Genomic DNA, 16,523 nt, shown 5'->3' on the forward strand with positions numbered 1-16,523 from the left:
CGGCGTTGAGATTCGGATTCAAGGCCTCCAACAACGAGGCCGAATACGAAGCTTTGCTGGCCGGGCTAAGAATAGCCCAGGAGCTAAAGGCGAGCTCCGTCCAGTGCTTCAGTGACTCCTAGCTCATGGTAAACCAGGTTTTGGGCGAATATCAAGCACGAGGACCCAAGATGGCTGCCTACTTAGCAAAGGTAAAAGTTGAACTGTCTGCGTTTGGGCGAGGTTTAATCGAGCACATACCTCGGGAGCAGAATGCTAACGCAGACGCTCTCGCCAAGCTCGCCACCTCCGGGGAGACGAAAGCTCTGGGGTTAGTTCCAGTAGAGTTCTTGGAAAAACCAAGTATAGAAGAAGCCCGGGCGGAGGTCGAGATGATCGACGCTAGGCCGACCTGGATGACCCCCATCCTTGAGTATCTCACCGAGGGGAAGCTTCTTGATGGACGTAATGATGCGCGACGAGTACTGTATCAAGCTCCGAGGTATGCGATTATAGACGGGGTGCTATACCGACGAGGGCACTCCCTACCTCTCCTACGATGCGTTCTTCCAGGCAAAGCAAAGGCCATCCTGCAGGAGGTGCATTAGGGTTTTTGCGGAGATCACACTGGGGGGCAAAGCTTGGCCCTAAAGGTCCTAAGGCAAGGATATTACTGGCCCACTCTGTCCAAGGATTCAATCTCGTATGTCAAGAAGTGCGACAAGTGCCAGCGATTCGCCACAGTTGCCCGAGCTCCCCCAGTCGAGCTGAAGATGATCTCTTCCCCATGGCCATTTGCAGTTTGGGGAATTGACTTGGTTGGCGCCCTCCCTACTGGAAAAGGCAGGGTCCACTATGTCGTGGTGGCCATTGACTACTTTACGAAGTGGGCTGAGGCAGAACCTTTGCCAACGATAACTTCCAAAAAAGTCCTCGACTTCGTGGTTAAGAGCATCATTTGCCGATTCGGGCTACCCAAGAAAATCGTTTCCGACAATGGGACTCAGTTCAACAGCGACCTATTCACCGAATTTTGCGAAAATTACGGAATTGTGAAAAGTTTCTCCTCCGTGGCCTATCCTCAGGCGAATGGCCAGGTCGAGGCCATCAACAAGACGTTAAAGGCGAGCCTCAAGAAGAGACCAGACGAAGCGAAGGGGGTCTGGCCAGAACAGCTCCCCCAGGTTCTGTGGGCATACCGGACCTCGCATCGGACTCCTACGGGTCATACTCCTTTCTCCCTGACCTTTGGGAGTGAGGCAGTCCTCCCTGTGGAGATTAAGGTACTTTCGCATAGAGTCCAGGCATATGACTAGGATCGCAACCACGAGCTACTCTGCACTTCCCTCGACTTGGTTGATGAAAGACGAGAAGATTCACAACTCCAGCTCGTGCATTATCAGCAAAAAATCACTCGTTATTTCAACTCAAAAGTCAAAAAGCGCGCCTTTAGCATAGGCGACCTGGTCCTTAGGAGGGTTTTCTTAGCCGGTAAGGATCCCAAAGACGAAGTATTAGGACCGAACTGGGAAGGACCATATCAAATCGTCGAGGTCATTAAAGAAGGAACTTACAAATTAGCTCGGCTTGATGGAGGCACAGTCCCACGAACTTGGAACGCCATCCATTTAAAGAGATATTATCAATGATTCCCTTGTAAGGCCTAAAAGTCCATTTTTTATGTATTACGCAATGAGAATTAACTTTTTCGTTTATGATTGTACATATTTACAAGTGTAATCTAAAGTAACCACGAAAGACCCTTTCCCAGTTACTTGGAGGGCATATGGTGCCTGGATATAACCAGGTCGCCTTAAAAGGCTTAGAAGTTAATTCAAATCAATTGATCGTTGTTCTTCTTAAAGAGCACGAGATATTGATAAAAATTAACGCGAACTAAGTTTTACCCTGGATATAACCAGGTCATAAAACTTAGAAGTTAACTTAAATCGATTGATCGTTGTTTTTCTTAAAGAGCACGAGATATTGATAAAAGTTAACACGAACTAAGTTTTCAAATTAAGTTCCTAGAAATAACCAGGTCATAAAACTTAGAAGTTAACTTAAATCGATTGATCGTTGTTTTTCTTAAAGAGCACGAGATATTGATAAAAGTTGACACGAACTAAGTTTTCAAATTAAGTCCCTGGATATAACCAGGTCATAAAACTTAGAAGTTAACTTAAATCGATTGATCGTTGTTTTTCTTAAAGAGCACGAGATATTGATGAAAGTTAACACGAACTAAGTTCTTTCAAAATAGTAACTAAAGTGCGTAAAGACAAGAAAATAAGTCAATTAAAAATAAAATTGATAATTAGATTGTCTCGAGGTGGAAACACCTCATGCAAAAATTACACAAAAATTTGAGAATATTAAAGGAAAGGGGGCAAAAGAGGAAGGCCCTAAGCTCCGCCAGGCTGCCCTGTGGAGGTCGCCGTCTCGCCCTCCTGCTCAGCTGCGCCGGAGGCTTCCCCGGTCTCGGAGGGTGCTTCTTTCTCGAGGCGAGCTTTAAACCCCTCCAGCAAGGGCTCCCAGACGTCTGCTCCCACGAAGGAGAAATCACCGTCCGAGTTGTAGACCCAGCAGTGATAGAGCATGTCCTCCATGGCGGTGCTGGATGCTGCCTGCTCGGCTTCCAGGGCGGCCTTGGCCTCCTCAGCCCCGGCCTTCATGTTGTCTAGCTCTTCCCGCGCAGTGGCGAGGGCAGCTTTGGTTGCCTCGACCTCCTGAAGCTTGGGACGGGCTTCTTCCAGCTCGGCCTGCGCGGCCACCAAGGCATCCTTAACCTCCTTCAAGGAAGTCTGGCGGGTGGCCACAACCGCCTGGTGCTCGCCCCTCATATCCTCGAGCTGGGCCTGGATACTGGCTATGCTCCTATGAAGGGCCAAGGCGCTCTGCAAAAACGGAGAAGCAACTGCCTTAAGAAAAAGAAAAGGGAGAAAGGAAAAACAGGGCAAGGCATACTAGTCAAAGATCACAAAAGGATAAGGTCAGCTTACATAAGGTCCATGCCCAATGAAGATTTCAGCACGCCCACCGGGCTCATCGTTTCGATGGCCCGTAGCTCCTTCTCTTTGAAGCGGTAGAAGTGGCTGACGGCGTAGTTCGTTGTCTCGTACACTGTCCCCCTAAAGGTATCTGGGATCTTCTCCAGAACCTGGGGGTCCACTGGGATGCGTACCTCGGGAGGCACAATCGCCGAAGTCCCAGGCTCTGCCCTTGTGTCCCGGACGAAGGCCGGAGCTCGCGGAAGGGGTGAGGGCATGCTCCCCCCTACAGCAGGAGGTGCAGTTTTCTCGACCTGGGCGACTGGGGGCTGATCTTTCTCCTTTGCAGGAGACTTGGTTGGGGTCCCGGAAGCTTTCTTTGCTATCCGGAGCTTCTTCATTTTGGGCCCAGAGGCCCCAGCTGAGGGGTTCCCCCCGGCGAACACAGCCCGCAGATTTTTCCCCTCGGACTGAGACATTTCCTCTGGCAAAACAAATATATGGTTAGTACACAAGTTAGCAGTCATGCAAAAACAAAAACAAAGGGAAAAAGATGCGAAGTTCAAGTATATATATGTACTAAAGGGAATCCTACCCCCCGAGCTAGAAGAAGAGTCTATGGCTACGACCATCGGCCCCGGAGCTTCCACAGGGGAATCTAAGGCAATTATTTCTCGAGCTGGCGCAGGTTCTCGATCCGAAGCTGCCTCAAGACTAGACTCTTCTACGTATTGCCTAAGCCCTGGAGCTACGGCACCCTCCCGGAGTGATGGCCATGACCGAAGGTTAGTCCCATACTCCTCGAAGAGGATCAACCTAAAAGCTAGGGTGTTGTCTACAACTATGGTACCCCTAGGGCGGCTACTTTCGTGATCCAACACGAGCTGGTCGACGCAGTGGAGCAAGGTTTCATCTAAGTCTCTGTCACTTTGATGGCGTTGGACGATCTGTCTGGGATTGAACCTAGCTAGCCGAGGGTTTGTAGTGGCCCTATCTAAGTTCCTAAACATGTAAGGGTTACCTTGGCCAGAGGGACCTGCAGTTGCTCTGGACCAGATCCTCTCCTCGTCCGTTCGTTGAGCTTCCTCCAGCGCCCGCTTCCTCCTCACGAGGGGCACCTCGTCGTCCTCGTCGTCCTCATCCTCATCCCCCGCGACCTCCTCCACGATGATAGGCCTCATATCGCGAGCTGGGGGAGGCACCCGGGGCCTCCTCAGGTTCAGAGTCTGGCCTGGGGAGATCAACTTACAGGCCACCATCGTCTCGTCTGTCACGAGCTGACGATAGTCCTTTTCACTGGGGGGCAAGCCCGCCAGTGTCTCGTACTGGCTCCCGAGGATCACAGACTTCTCTGTCCTCATGAAGATAGCTGCAGAATTAAGCTAAGTCAGAAATGGATACAGGAGGAGCTAAATGGTACTTAATTTACGAGCTAAGGTTGAAAGGCACTTACAAGGACAGTTGAAGTAGTGCAGCTCGCAGTTTTGAAACCCCGTCGAGATAAAGAATTGATCTTTGAAGTCGTTGGGGTGGCTGGGCAGCTCGATGACCGCGGCCGTGTTGGGGAACCGGGTTAAGTAATAAAACCCGTCACCCACCCTCGCTGCTTTGGGCTGGCCTTGAGGCAGAAGAAATATAGAATGTCTGCAGGAGTGGGGACCTCCCACTCCTGTTTCAAGAACAGATATCTTAACCCCACCAACAAACGATAAGAGTTGGGGGGGAGCTGGAATGGGGCCAACCTCACGTAATTGAGGAAATCAGTGAAATACTGATCCAATGGGAGGAAGGCCCCCGCCTTGAAATGTTCGTCGCTCCAGGCCGAGAACACCTCATCAAGCGGCGCGCAGCTCCGCTTGCCTTCTAAGGGAGGTCGGGCAACCACGTTTCCTCTCCCCAGCTCGATGTTATGGGAGAGGAATATTTTGTTTACCCTTGCCTGGTCAGTAATCTTCGAGACGATCCTCTCTGCCTCAAAGAACGCGTCGGGGGCCACCTCGAGCTCCCGTTCCACTGCTGGCCCGAAGTGGGGGATTGGGGAATCGACCATCACCTCATTTCCCTTGTTTTGTTGGGAAGACGAGCTGCCTACGGACTTCTTGGGAGCGTTCTTCTTGGGTCCCATCTGGTCGCCTAGCGGACAAAAAGAAGCAATTTTAGAAGAAGGCGACCTAAAAATGGAGAAGAATCTGAATGTGTTTCCTTAACACGAGCTGAGGTAAGCCCAGCCCATGGAGAGTGAGATCCCTGATTACTCGGAATTCATGTGTCAGGAGGGTCAGGATAGAATTTTCCTTGGAGGGAAAGTTTTGATAGGCAAACAAGGCAAAACTGCATGTGAAGCGTGTCCCCTAAGCTACCCGGTTTTGCACCCAAAATACTGGGTACTTTAAACAAGCATATCTAAAATCCTACCCAGAAAAATTCCCCAGAAAACACACCAATGCTCCTAAACAGTTTTCTACTGCAAAGATACCCTAACCTAAAAAGCTTTTACCCTTCATGCCCATAAAAAACCAACAAAACCTTGCATGTGGCTACAGTAAATATTTACCTAAGCTACAGTGAAAAACAATTTCAAAACATGCACAGTCAGGAGACTTACTGAGTGTTCTGGTTGAGTCGAGGGTGAAGGGGTCGTCTGGGTTGGGGCTTCGCCGGAGTGGTTGATTCCAAAGCTTCGAAGGGGCCCTTACACCTGAACTTCTTGAGTGCTGGGAATGACAGCCGGAAAGAAGAGGGTTTTTTCTTTTGAAAATGAAGAGAGAAGAAGAAGAAAATTTCTGAAAAATTTCAAAATGAACGGGTGGCCCATGCGTAAGGTGGCCACCCCTTTTATATACGTGAAGGGCCACTTGAGGAGGGTCGTTGGATTGCCCTGATGAGGGATCCAAGGCTCTCCACTCGAAAGACGAAACAGCGGTTGCATAGGCTAGGCCATTAAATGCGGTTCTCGGAAGACGTACCGTCACCAACCACGATGTTCCATGTATTCGACGCCTGCGTAAAATGTGGAATATGGAGAGTTCATGAGGAAGCCTAAAAGCCCCTACTGTGGCCCTATACGACGTCATGTACCACGAGCAGGGGCTTGGGGGGCAAATGTACGCCCTGGTTTTCCCACGAGTTGTTAGCAAGCTGAGATTCGGACTAATCGTGGGATATGGCCTAATCATATCTACCACGTGAACATCCCCAAGACCGGAGTTGCCATGGAAAGTTCCTACCTCCTCAGCTCGAGGTAGCCTAAGGGTTCGCCAAGATTAGACTGAGTTTGGACTCTAAAGGCCACAGGTCGAAGGAAGCATCCAGATCGTTACGAGCTAGAGTTGGAGGTTGTGACCTTTTATAAAGTCAGCCACGCAAGGTAAACGTGCATATATCAGACATCACGTGTCTGATATAACCCTGACTTCTCGGACACGCTGCAGGAACGTGCGCATTACGACACCCACGACTGGGTTGGGCCGTGCGGCCCATTATCCCCCTTACCTATTGATTAGACCACACTTCATGTGTCAGGTTTTAGGAATTAATCATGAATGTCACAGAGTTGACATGACAGGTAAGAAGGTCACGGGATGACCTTCTTACCAACTCCCAGGTGCCCTCTCCTATAAATATGGAAACCCTGGGAGTTGCAAAGGGTTGGATTCTATTGTGTAAGAAATACCCTGTAAAAGAATACCAAGCATATAGCAATAATATTGACTAGTGCAGTAGAAGGATTTTAACCTTTGAACCACCTAAAAACATAATTGTGTCACCAGCCCATTCCTAGAAAGATCATTCATCTATTTCGGTTCAACATAAGCACTAATCCCTTCCTCTTATTTTCTTAATTTCTTGTTGGCGAAGAACCGCGTCAACAGTTTACATTTTCAGAGGACAAAAGAACTACGGTACATATGAAAATCATAAACAGACACGATCGATGAAAGAAACTGGAAAATAACGGTGTTTTGATTCTCTCGATTTAGTCTGAGTATATTATGCAATATGTTATCACAATTATAGGGGGTTCACTCTCTCCAATTGATTATTTTCGAAAACGAAATTCATCAATTTCATGATCTTTAGTATAGATTTTACGAAATTAGTGGCTGGTTTTGAAAATAATGAAAAATAATGTAAATCTTTAATTTGTTTTAAGCATATATAGGAAAATAAAAGTTTCGATGCCTAAACCTTTTTTTTAGTTGCAGTAAATAGGAATTTTTTATATGAATATATAACAACACTCATATTTATGATAATTAACCTATTAGCACAATTTTCTGTAAGAAATTTAAAGATGTGGGGTCATTTTCCATTAAAAAAAATTCAATGGTAACCACCCTTTTAATATATACTTTATTGGTTTTCCTATGAGCAAAAATTTTCCTTGTTATGCATAATTTTCCTTAAATCTTCTTATTTGTGGTGTATTTGAAATGGAAGACTCAAATCTAAATTAACATAAATTGGATAATTTGTTTTATTAGGATTTAGAAGCCCGAAATGGTTTTTCAAACATGGGACCCGAACCCATTGTAGTGAACCCGATACAAAAAAGTAATTGAGTGGGAATATACCAAGGCATTTGCACTATATTTATTTTTAAAAAAATTCAGAAAAAAGTGTGAGGACAAATTTAGCAAATCATTGTCAGGGCATTGCGTGATTAAGTATATCACCACGTTTGGCAGAAGTGAGGACATTATGTGCCTATGGTACTAGACCTATAAGGACTGTTCAATTTCTCTGTTTGAAGAACAAGGGTTCACATTACTTAATAAACTTGAAAATGTACTCATGAATTCTTTCCCCCTGGACTTTACTTTGAGTTCCCACTCCAAAGAAAATGAGATACAAAGCCTTGGCCACCCGCTCCCCCGCAATGACGGCCGAAAAGATCGAGGACTCTCACAGGCCTCGTTCCCTCCAACGGGTCGGTCGTCCCAGGAAAATACTATCAAAAGTGATGCAAGCCCAGTGGAAGAGTGCGTACAGCCACAGAGTGTGGAAGGTGGCGAACTCCAAGGGCATCCTTCCACCACCCAACCACGACGTAAGCGAGGTAAAGACTTTATGTAGCAGCTGCCCTTCCTCTTGCTAAAGAACATCTTTTTTTTTTTTTAAAAAAGAAGAGGGTAGTCAATGCACGTTGGGTAAACTTTTTTTTTCACATACTGACATTTCTGTTTTTTTGTTTGCTATAACAAAGGACGTCCCTAGAAAAACTCCATCCCTGCGAGTTCTGTTCGTGCTAGACGGGAAAAGTCAAATGCAAAAATGGTCCCTTCCTCCTCTTCAGACTCAGAGATATCGGACCCTGAGATTTACATGAGCAGGAGTACATTCCAGAAAGTGGCTTTCAGCATGTTGTTCAATCTCCGAACGGACATTGGCGAGATAAAGAAGAGAAGGTTTTGCCATTGTTGCCAAGGGGCCAAAATGAAGAGTGTTGACTTATTCAGGGAAAAGTCCCCAAGTCCATCAAGTCGATCTAGCCCTGAGTTGTAAGGTGAGTGGATGTTGAATTTTTAAAGTACTGTACTTTCATGTACCCTTCACTCATTTGGTTTAGTTATTATGTTATTAGTTCCAAGTACAAACCAATCAATGATGTTGTTAGTTATTATTGAAGTTTAATTTTGAAGTATGAGAGTGGTTCATCATGTTTCCAGGTTCAGCAATGGGTCATTTCGCCCGTGTTTGGTGAAGTAGAACTATGATATATTGTGACATTGTTTAGTTCCTTTACTTTCAAGTAGAATTATCATATATATTTTCGTGTTCTTTGTTAAGTTTAAAGTTTTTAAAAATTCATATTGTCTCGTGGGTTTCTATATGGATTCCCTTCAAAAAATTCATCTCTGTCACCGAGGATATTGGTAAGGGTTTTGATCTAATGATCAGTTTAATAAGAATGGACGAATAAGACAGATAAGGAAATTCAGAAAAATGATTACCATGTGAATTCGAGGACGAATTGTACTGCATTAACTGGAAAAATGATACAATGGCATACCTAATTTTACTGGCAGTTTATTCAAGAATTATTGTTATTCAAATACAACATGCACATGCAAGTTTGAAAGTAATATTTTTATAAATAAACTAGAACCAAAACATCTCAGTTTTTGTTACGTTGGCCTTGTGCATTTATTCTCGACCAACAAAGAAAAATCATCTGCGCGTGTATAAAATATTACGTCCATAATATGTTCAATCCGCTTTGTAAAATATAATTTAAAATGAGAAATATTACCCAAACGTCCATAGGTGCACTAACTTTTTCAATTAGATGGTTAATTAATTACCGTAATACATGTGGCAACTTACAAGTCTTTCATTTGGACTGTTTATGTACAAGCAATACCATGGAATTAGTTTTTGTTACTCCGTTATTGAAGTAGAAAGGGTACACACAAATTTATTGGACATATGCGGTGCTCGACCAACACGGCCGGGGTATCTCATAGGAACTAGTGTAAAATCTATTTTGTCCCTCAGGGGTATCTCATAGGAACTAGTGTAAAATCTATTTTGTCCCTCAGGTGAGTTGGTTGTAACTTTTCACATTTTAAACGTTATTTTTGGATCCCATATATGAACGTAAACATTTTAATTAAATAAACATCACTTTTCCCCACAAATTTTAACCGTTAATCACATTTAATTACACATTTATTGCTAATATACTCGTTTAGAGAGTGCAATCACGTTTAATTACACATTTATGGCTAATACTCATTTAGAGAGTGTAACACTATTTAAAATACACAGTGTAACGATATACGCTGCTGTTACACAAACACTATTGGACGAGTTCCCCATCTTTTGTTAATGTACAATGATCATTGCAAAACAAAAAACCAATGGATTTGGAATATCCCAATTTTCTTAACAAATATAAAACAAAACAAAAATGAACTCTTCAAAAACATGTTAGGCAAGATTGAGATTCAGAATATTCTGTCAGAGCCTTGCGTCTCTTACTATCTTACCACATTTGGCAGAGTGGTCATAATGAACCTATGCTGCAAGGCTTATAGGGACTATTGAATTTCTTTGTGCCATGAGCATGCTCATTAAATTTCAATATATCATTTCTAAATCTAACCCTTTTTTTCAATGAGCACCTTCATCTCTTAAGCATTTTCCTAGTTGGAAGGTGAGGAGATACATTGCCTTGGCAAGCCGACCCTCTTCAATAACGGGCAACAACTCTGACGCCTATGAGGAGTCATCTCCCCCGCTAAGGGCCGCCTCTCCGAGGAAGAGGAACAACAAAGCCCATAAAAGGACAGCGAAACAGTTCGTACGTCCCCAATCTTCACAAAGTGCCGCAATCAAACAACATCATTCCACCAGACAGCCACCCCAGAAGCGAGGTGATAAGTTTATGGATCAATAGTTCCTCTTCTTTATGTTAATGTGTTTGCATTGCTATATATAATAGGGTTTTAACATTATGTTAGGAATGGTTACAACTTTTCAGGGACTGACTTTTATATTGTGTTTATACCATAACAAAGGACGACCATGCAAAAATCATTTGCCTGACACTGATGGAATTGTCAATAAGGTACCGCTGGCGGAAAGCAAATCATATTTGCAACCGGTCCCCTTCACCTCTTCGGACTCCAACATCTCAGACCCTGGTATTTACATGAGGAGGAGTAGATTCCAAAATTTGGCTTTGAGCATGTTATTCAATATCCGAACTAACGTTGACGAAATAAAGGACAGAGGGTGTTGCCATTGTTGCCACAGGGACCAAAATAGCAGTCCACCTCGTCAATCCAACCCTAACTTGTAAGCCAAGAATACTGAAGGTTCTATTTTGTATTAAAAGAACTCTATTGTTTAATTAAGCTCTTTATTATATTACAATTTTAAGGTACAAACCAATCAGTGAGGTAGGTAGTTCTTCTTGTTTAATTTGGCAAGCACACAGTGGTTGGGTTATGTTTTGTTTTAGGGGAAATGGCTCCTTCACCTCTTCTAAACCCATGTATGAATTAGTATGTATTATGTGGTGATAATGACTTTCGTTACAGAGCTTGTTTTTCACAAGTATGGAGCATTTTATTAAGCAAAAGAAAAAGTACTAACAATATGATTCTTAGGGCTATAAATGATACAAATCTATGCCTAATATAGATGGAAATATAATATTCAGTTTACTATAAATGCTCCTTGATTGACTGAAACACAACCAAGTGGACTATGTGGAAAATGGAATACTATTTAACACAAGGTTGTACAAGAAATAATTTGTAGAAATAATTTGTTAATTACACTAGTGATAAATTTACTGTCATCGAGCTCTAGCTTAACTGGACATAGGTTTACCAACAAAGGTGTTAGTTGTCATAAAAGGTAAATATTTCCAACAGGTAACGACTTCTAGTGAATCAACCCAAAATATGATACAATCCCAAACCTAATTTAATTAGGAACACATTCAGTGAAAATTTTAATTGATATATAACCTGATCGTTTTAGTTTAATATAAACATGTTTAAGAAAAACAGGCAACCATTAAATAAGTTTGTGTTACGTCGAACTTTCGTTTTGTTCTCCAATCATTAAGAAAAATTACTTAGTCTAATCGTCTCATCTACGTGGATAATTGTACGGTTTGTTCTCATTACTAGCCTTGAACCTAAAAAAACACCTATAACTACTACATTAAACCAATCTTGACATATAACCTATCTATTATTATCACTACTCAATAGTTGATGTACATTGAAATGAGATTCATTTTCTCACTGACATATAACCAATCATGTGAGACACCATGAGTACCCTACCTCTTAAATTACACCATACTATGTCAGAGAAGGGGTAGATGAATACAATCCAAGTCAAAGATATTAGGGAATGTAGTTATGACAAGTAACCATGAGAATATTCTAAACGAAGATCCTCAAATCATTTAGTGCAATCTTTTGTTCACCAAACACTGATACTAAATTCATTTAAGAAGAGAGGGTACAACACCAGGCATATTGGTTGGAATCACTTCTGTCTGACTAGCCTCCACCTGACAAATAGTCCATCATATTGTAAGAACTACATACATGTCTCCATGTGCCCCTCTCATGCATGGCCGACGATCTTTCTTCTAAGGAGGGGTACTGGACATTTTCTACCGCTATAAGAGTCAGATGATTTGGAAAACAATCAGAGCAAGCACCATTCAGCGAAATCGTTTTGGTTCTTCCACTAATAGAAATAGATACATCCATTACGACATATCTTCTGAAAATAACCCGATGGCTTGCTCTAAGGAGGATGAAGAGTTACACATCCACTAGATCCAAAAAAAAATTAAAAACAACCATAACTTTAGCAAACCAACCATATGAGTTGTATAATAGGCCCAAAGCAAATGGTCTTACTGTTTGCCCAGTCTAAGGCCCGAACTCACCCCATTTTCACTCAAAGAAAATTAATATGCATGTGCCAGTACACCAAACAAGAAAAATGAACGACGCATCAAGGAAGTATAACAAACAGTGAAGAAATAAATGTACATTAATATTGCTTCACCGATTGTGCTGTACTATATCAAATATAAAATCATCTCAATGCACCATGTTGTCCCTCTGGTTGTTAGGATGAAGGTCATTCACATTCATACCAACTTATGTAGTGGTGGTGGATCATCTCCATTTCGGTCTCACAAATTTCAAAGCAATGCCCCGTCCATTAGAGTGAAAACCGGTAAAAATTTGAGCTAGTGCAGCGGCAAAGCCACGGACCCCGTGGTGAAGCAATAAAAGTTTTTTTTCTACCAGGGTAACTTACTAATTTACACGATATTATGTAATGGTTCATTGTGCGGGTACTTCTCTAAAAATGGTCGTTCAACTAATACAATTCCACTATAAGTAATTCATTAAACACATTTGAATTTCACTTGACTTTGAAATGTGATTTAGTACTCGAAAACTTGATCTATATTCAAATAAATTTTATCATCTCACTCAACTGTTTCTTTTTTTTTTAATAATTTGGGCCTTTTTTTTATAGCCCACATATAAGTGGCCTACTTCATTTCCTCAAGGGGGTCATAATTTTTTTTTAATGAAACCACAGGATTCATTGTTTCCTAAGTTGGAAAAAATAACATGTAATCGTAATAATAATATTCTAAAATTGTTCACTGCACTAATTAAGCTTTGTTATTAGCTTAAAATAATAATATAACCAATAATATTTTCATAACAAACTTTCAGGGATCCTTATAATCACATAAACTTATGCAATAAATGGGAGAGCCACAACACAAATAATTGGAAACAAAACAAGCTTGAGTAGTAGGCAGTATTGGAAAATAAAATTGTGCTTACCACCCTCAGAGAGACAAGATTCCAACACACCTACTACACCATGTTTCACTTCCAAAATACCATATAGAACCAATATCTCTCCCATTTTCACAATGCACAAACTCCAAATTTATAAATGCAAATGGAAACCTTGGCATGATTGTGTTTGACGAAGGACACTGTGTTGTATACAACCTTCTCATAAGATCAGTAAGTCCTTCAATCTACAAATTGAGATTCTATTGATTCAATTTTAATATCTAATTTTCTTTAACCTGTCTATGTACTCATTTAGACAATGCTCCTTGTAAGTTCATTTATGACTTACGAGGAGCATGGAGATAAGGTTGTAAATATAGACATAAGGGGTGGTAGCAAAATGACAACTTACATACTCTCAGGATCCCCAAAAGACTTGCAATTAGATACCAAAATCAAGCAAGTGTGGTCGTAAAGTAAAAAAGTATTACCACTAAACCAGAAGGGTGTCTATGTTTACAATCGCTCTAGCATATAGTACAAAAGCATGAGTTGGGACGTCCTACTGCATCCAATACAACATACTCATACAATCGACACTTCTCAATTGGTTGACCTCATCTTCAGTGCAAACAATAATAAAATAATAATTTCCTCATCACCTTACTTTAACTCACATATCTCACTATGCATTTCAGCTTAACCAAAAGGAGTGTATTAGTGATTATTTTTACAACCATTATCTCCTAAATGTTATCGCTATTTCTTTGTTTCCACTAAATTAACTAGAATTAAAACACAACCCAAGTATTATTATTTTCTTTAAATATTGTCACACATAATTAGACGTAGATTATGAAGTCGTCCAATACTAGAAGAAAAATGACTTCAAACAAAAACCAAAACATTGAAACTTATTAGAAAAAAAAATGTACAAACTAACACTAAAATATATGTTCTCGTTGTGTTGTACTTTAATTTTCTCACTTAACAAACCCTCAAAAGTTACTTACCAGAATGAAACTTCTTACGTGGCTAATACATATACCAATATGCCTAATATTCATGCAAAATAAAAAGCCCATGCAAAAATTAACTACTAAATGGCAATGCGGTGTGTCATTCAATAATTAATACATTTAAAAAAAACTATTATTTATATTAAAAATTTGTCACCACATTATATTCATTTCTTATACAGCATACAAAAAATATAACAGCTTCAGTTTTTGTTACGTTATTTTATTATACACTTGTCTAAGTCAATTATAATAGTTACTTAGTACCAGTCAAATAGTTACATGTCCACAATCGTAAATAAGTCACAACCCTTACCTATATTTACTGTAAAACCCTCAACTGTACTATTTATTGGACCTAAAATTACACTTCTACCCCCACTGTAACGCCCTGGATAACCAAGACCGTTACACTGTGTGTTTAAAATAGTGCAAGACTTGCTAATCAAGTCATTCAGACAAAGTGTAGACTCTATACCATTATCAGAGTAGGAATAAAAAGATTTTGGTCACAAACAGGCTATTCTCATTAAAAATGACGGTTTAATACTTGGAGACTCAAAATAGGGTTTAGATGTCTTAGTTACAATAAATTCTAGAAATTACAAATAGTTCAAGCCACTCTAATGGCAAAATATACATTTTAGGTTTCCGTTCCTGTACAATTTCTCGACCGTGGCGGTCGAGCAGCTGACGATGTACACCTCGCCCCCAAAGCTCTCCAACTCATGGTCGATTCAGCTTACCCTTGCCTTTACCTGCACCACGTAGCACCCGTGAGCCAAGGCCCAGCAAGAAAGCATAATAACATAGCAAAATCAGCAACACTTATCAAATATTTCACAAAGCTCAACCAAGAATTCAATATTTCATAACATTCATCCAAATAGTGATAACAGTTGTCATCTAGACAGTCAACCAACTATATCCATAACACAATATTCACATGTATAATCAGTAAGTTATCATATCCATCAAATAACATTCAGGGTTGGCGCCCTTAGTCGCACCCTCTATTTAACACACTGTCTTCGGCTCAGTAGGGCCGCCCCCAGTGTAATACTCACTGACTCAGGCCAACTTAACCGAGCTCAGTGACAAATAAGCTGCCTCAGCTCCCAGTGGCCGAGCCGCGCCCCAGTGCGCAATAGTGATTCCGACACCCTTAGGCTGGTAATCGCGTGTCCCATGGCATAATAACACCATCTCTCGACATGATATACAAATGTAGGGAGCTCTTAGTCCCATCGTGTCCACCTGGTTAATCACATTCACATAACAATGCATACAAACATAGGGAACACTTAGTCCCAACCTAGCCACATAATCAGGTGCAGCTTTCTTACCTTTGGCTTTCAAACGAGCTAGTTATAAGCGATGTTCCTTGAGCGCGATCCGATCCCCGAGCCCTAGCTTAGCACCTAGTCACAACCAAGATAAAGGTTACCATTAACAATCTTAAATGAGCTTCTAAGCCAAGTTCTAGTCCTCGGAACATTGAACTTCACCAAATATGGTAAAAGACTCAACCCCGAGCACCCTAGGTTAAATTCCCAAGCCTAAATTCTCAAAATCCCAAAATCCCTTAAGCGCCGCGGCATGGCCCCTGACAGAACCCTTCATGGGCACAAAAACAGGTAAGGGCCGCGGCATTGCTTGGACCATGCCGCGGCCCGCCCTCCTTCCTCAGCATGCTACAACATCGAAGGGCCGCAGCTCACCAAGAACCATGCCGCGGCCCGACCCTTCGAACCCAGAAAAAACCACCATTTTCAATCTCTAAACCTCACCTAAAACCATCCTAAAGCCCCCAACTCAAAACCAATTAATAATAACAACATTATAATGATTTAGACAACACAACCCAACCAAAAATCCAGCCTAAGACTCACCAAAATCCCAACTCCAACTTCTAAAATTTCAAACCTACAAACTCAAAACCAGCCATGAAAACTCTCAAATTCAACCATCAAACTTCAAATTAATCCTTACCTCAGCTGTAGAATCGTTCTAGCATCCAACCAGCTTCAAGCCCTTCAACTCCTCAGGTTCATATCCCTTTATTCCATCCAAAACTCAAACTTAAAAACTATCTCATTAAAACCCAGAAATTCACATCAGAAAACCTTAAAACTTACCTCAATTGACTGGCTTAACTCTGCTAGTTCTTCAAGCTTCACCAAAGTCCCTAGCCCCAAGCTCCATCCTGAGCTTGCTCTAGAATT

The sequence above is a fragment of the Humulus lupulus genome, chromosome 1 (genome assembly GCF_963169125.1).
Source record: "Humulus lupulus chromosome 1, drHumLupu1.1, whole genome shotgun sequence".
Lineage (NCBI taxonomy): Eukaryota > Viridiplantae > Streptophyta > Magnoliopsida > Rosales > Cannabaceae > Humulus > Humulus lupulus.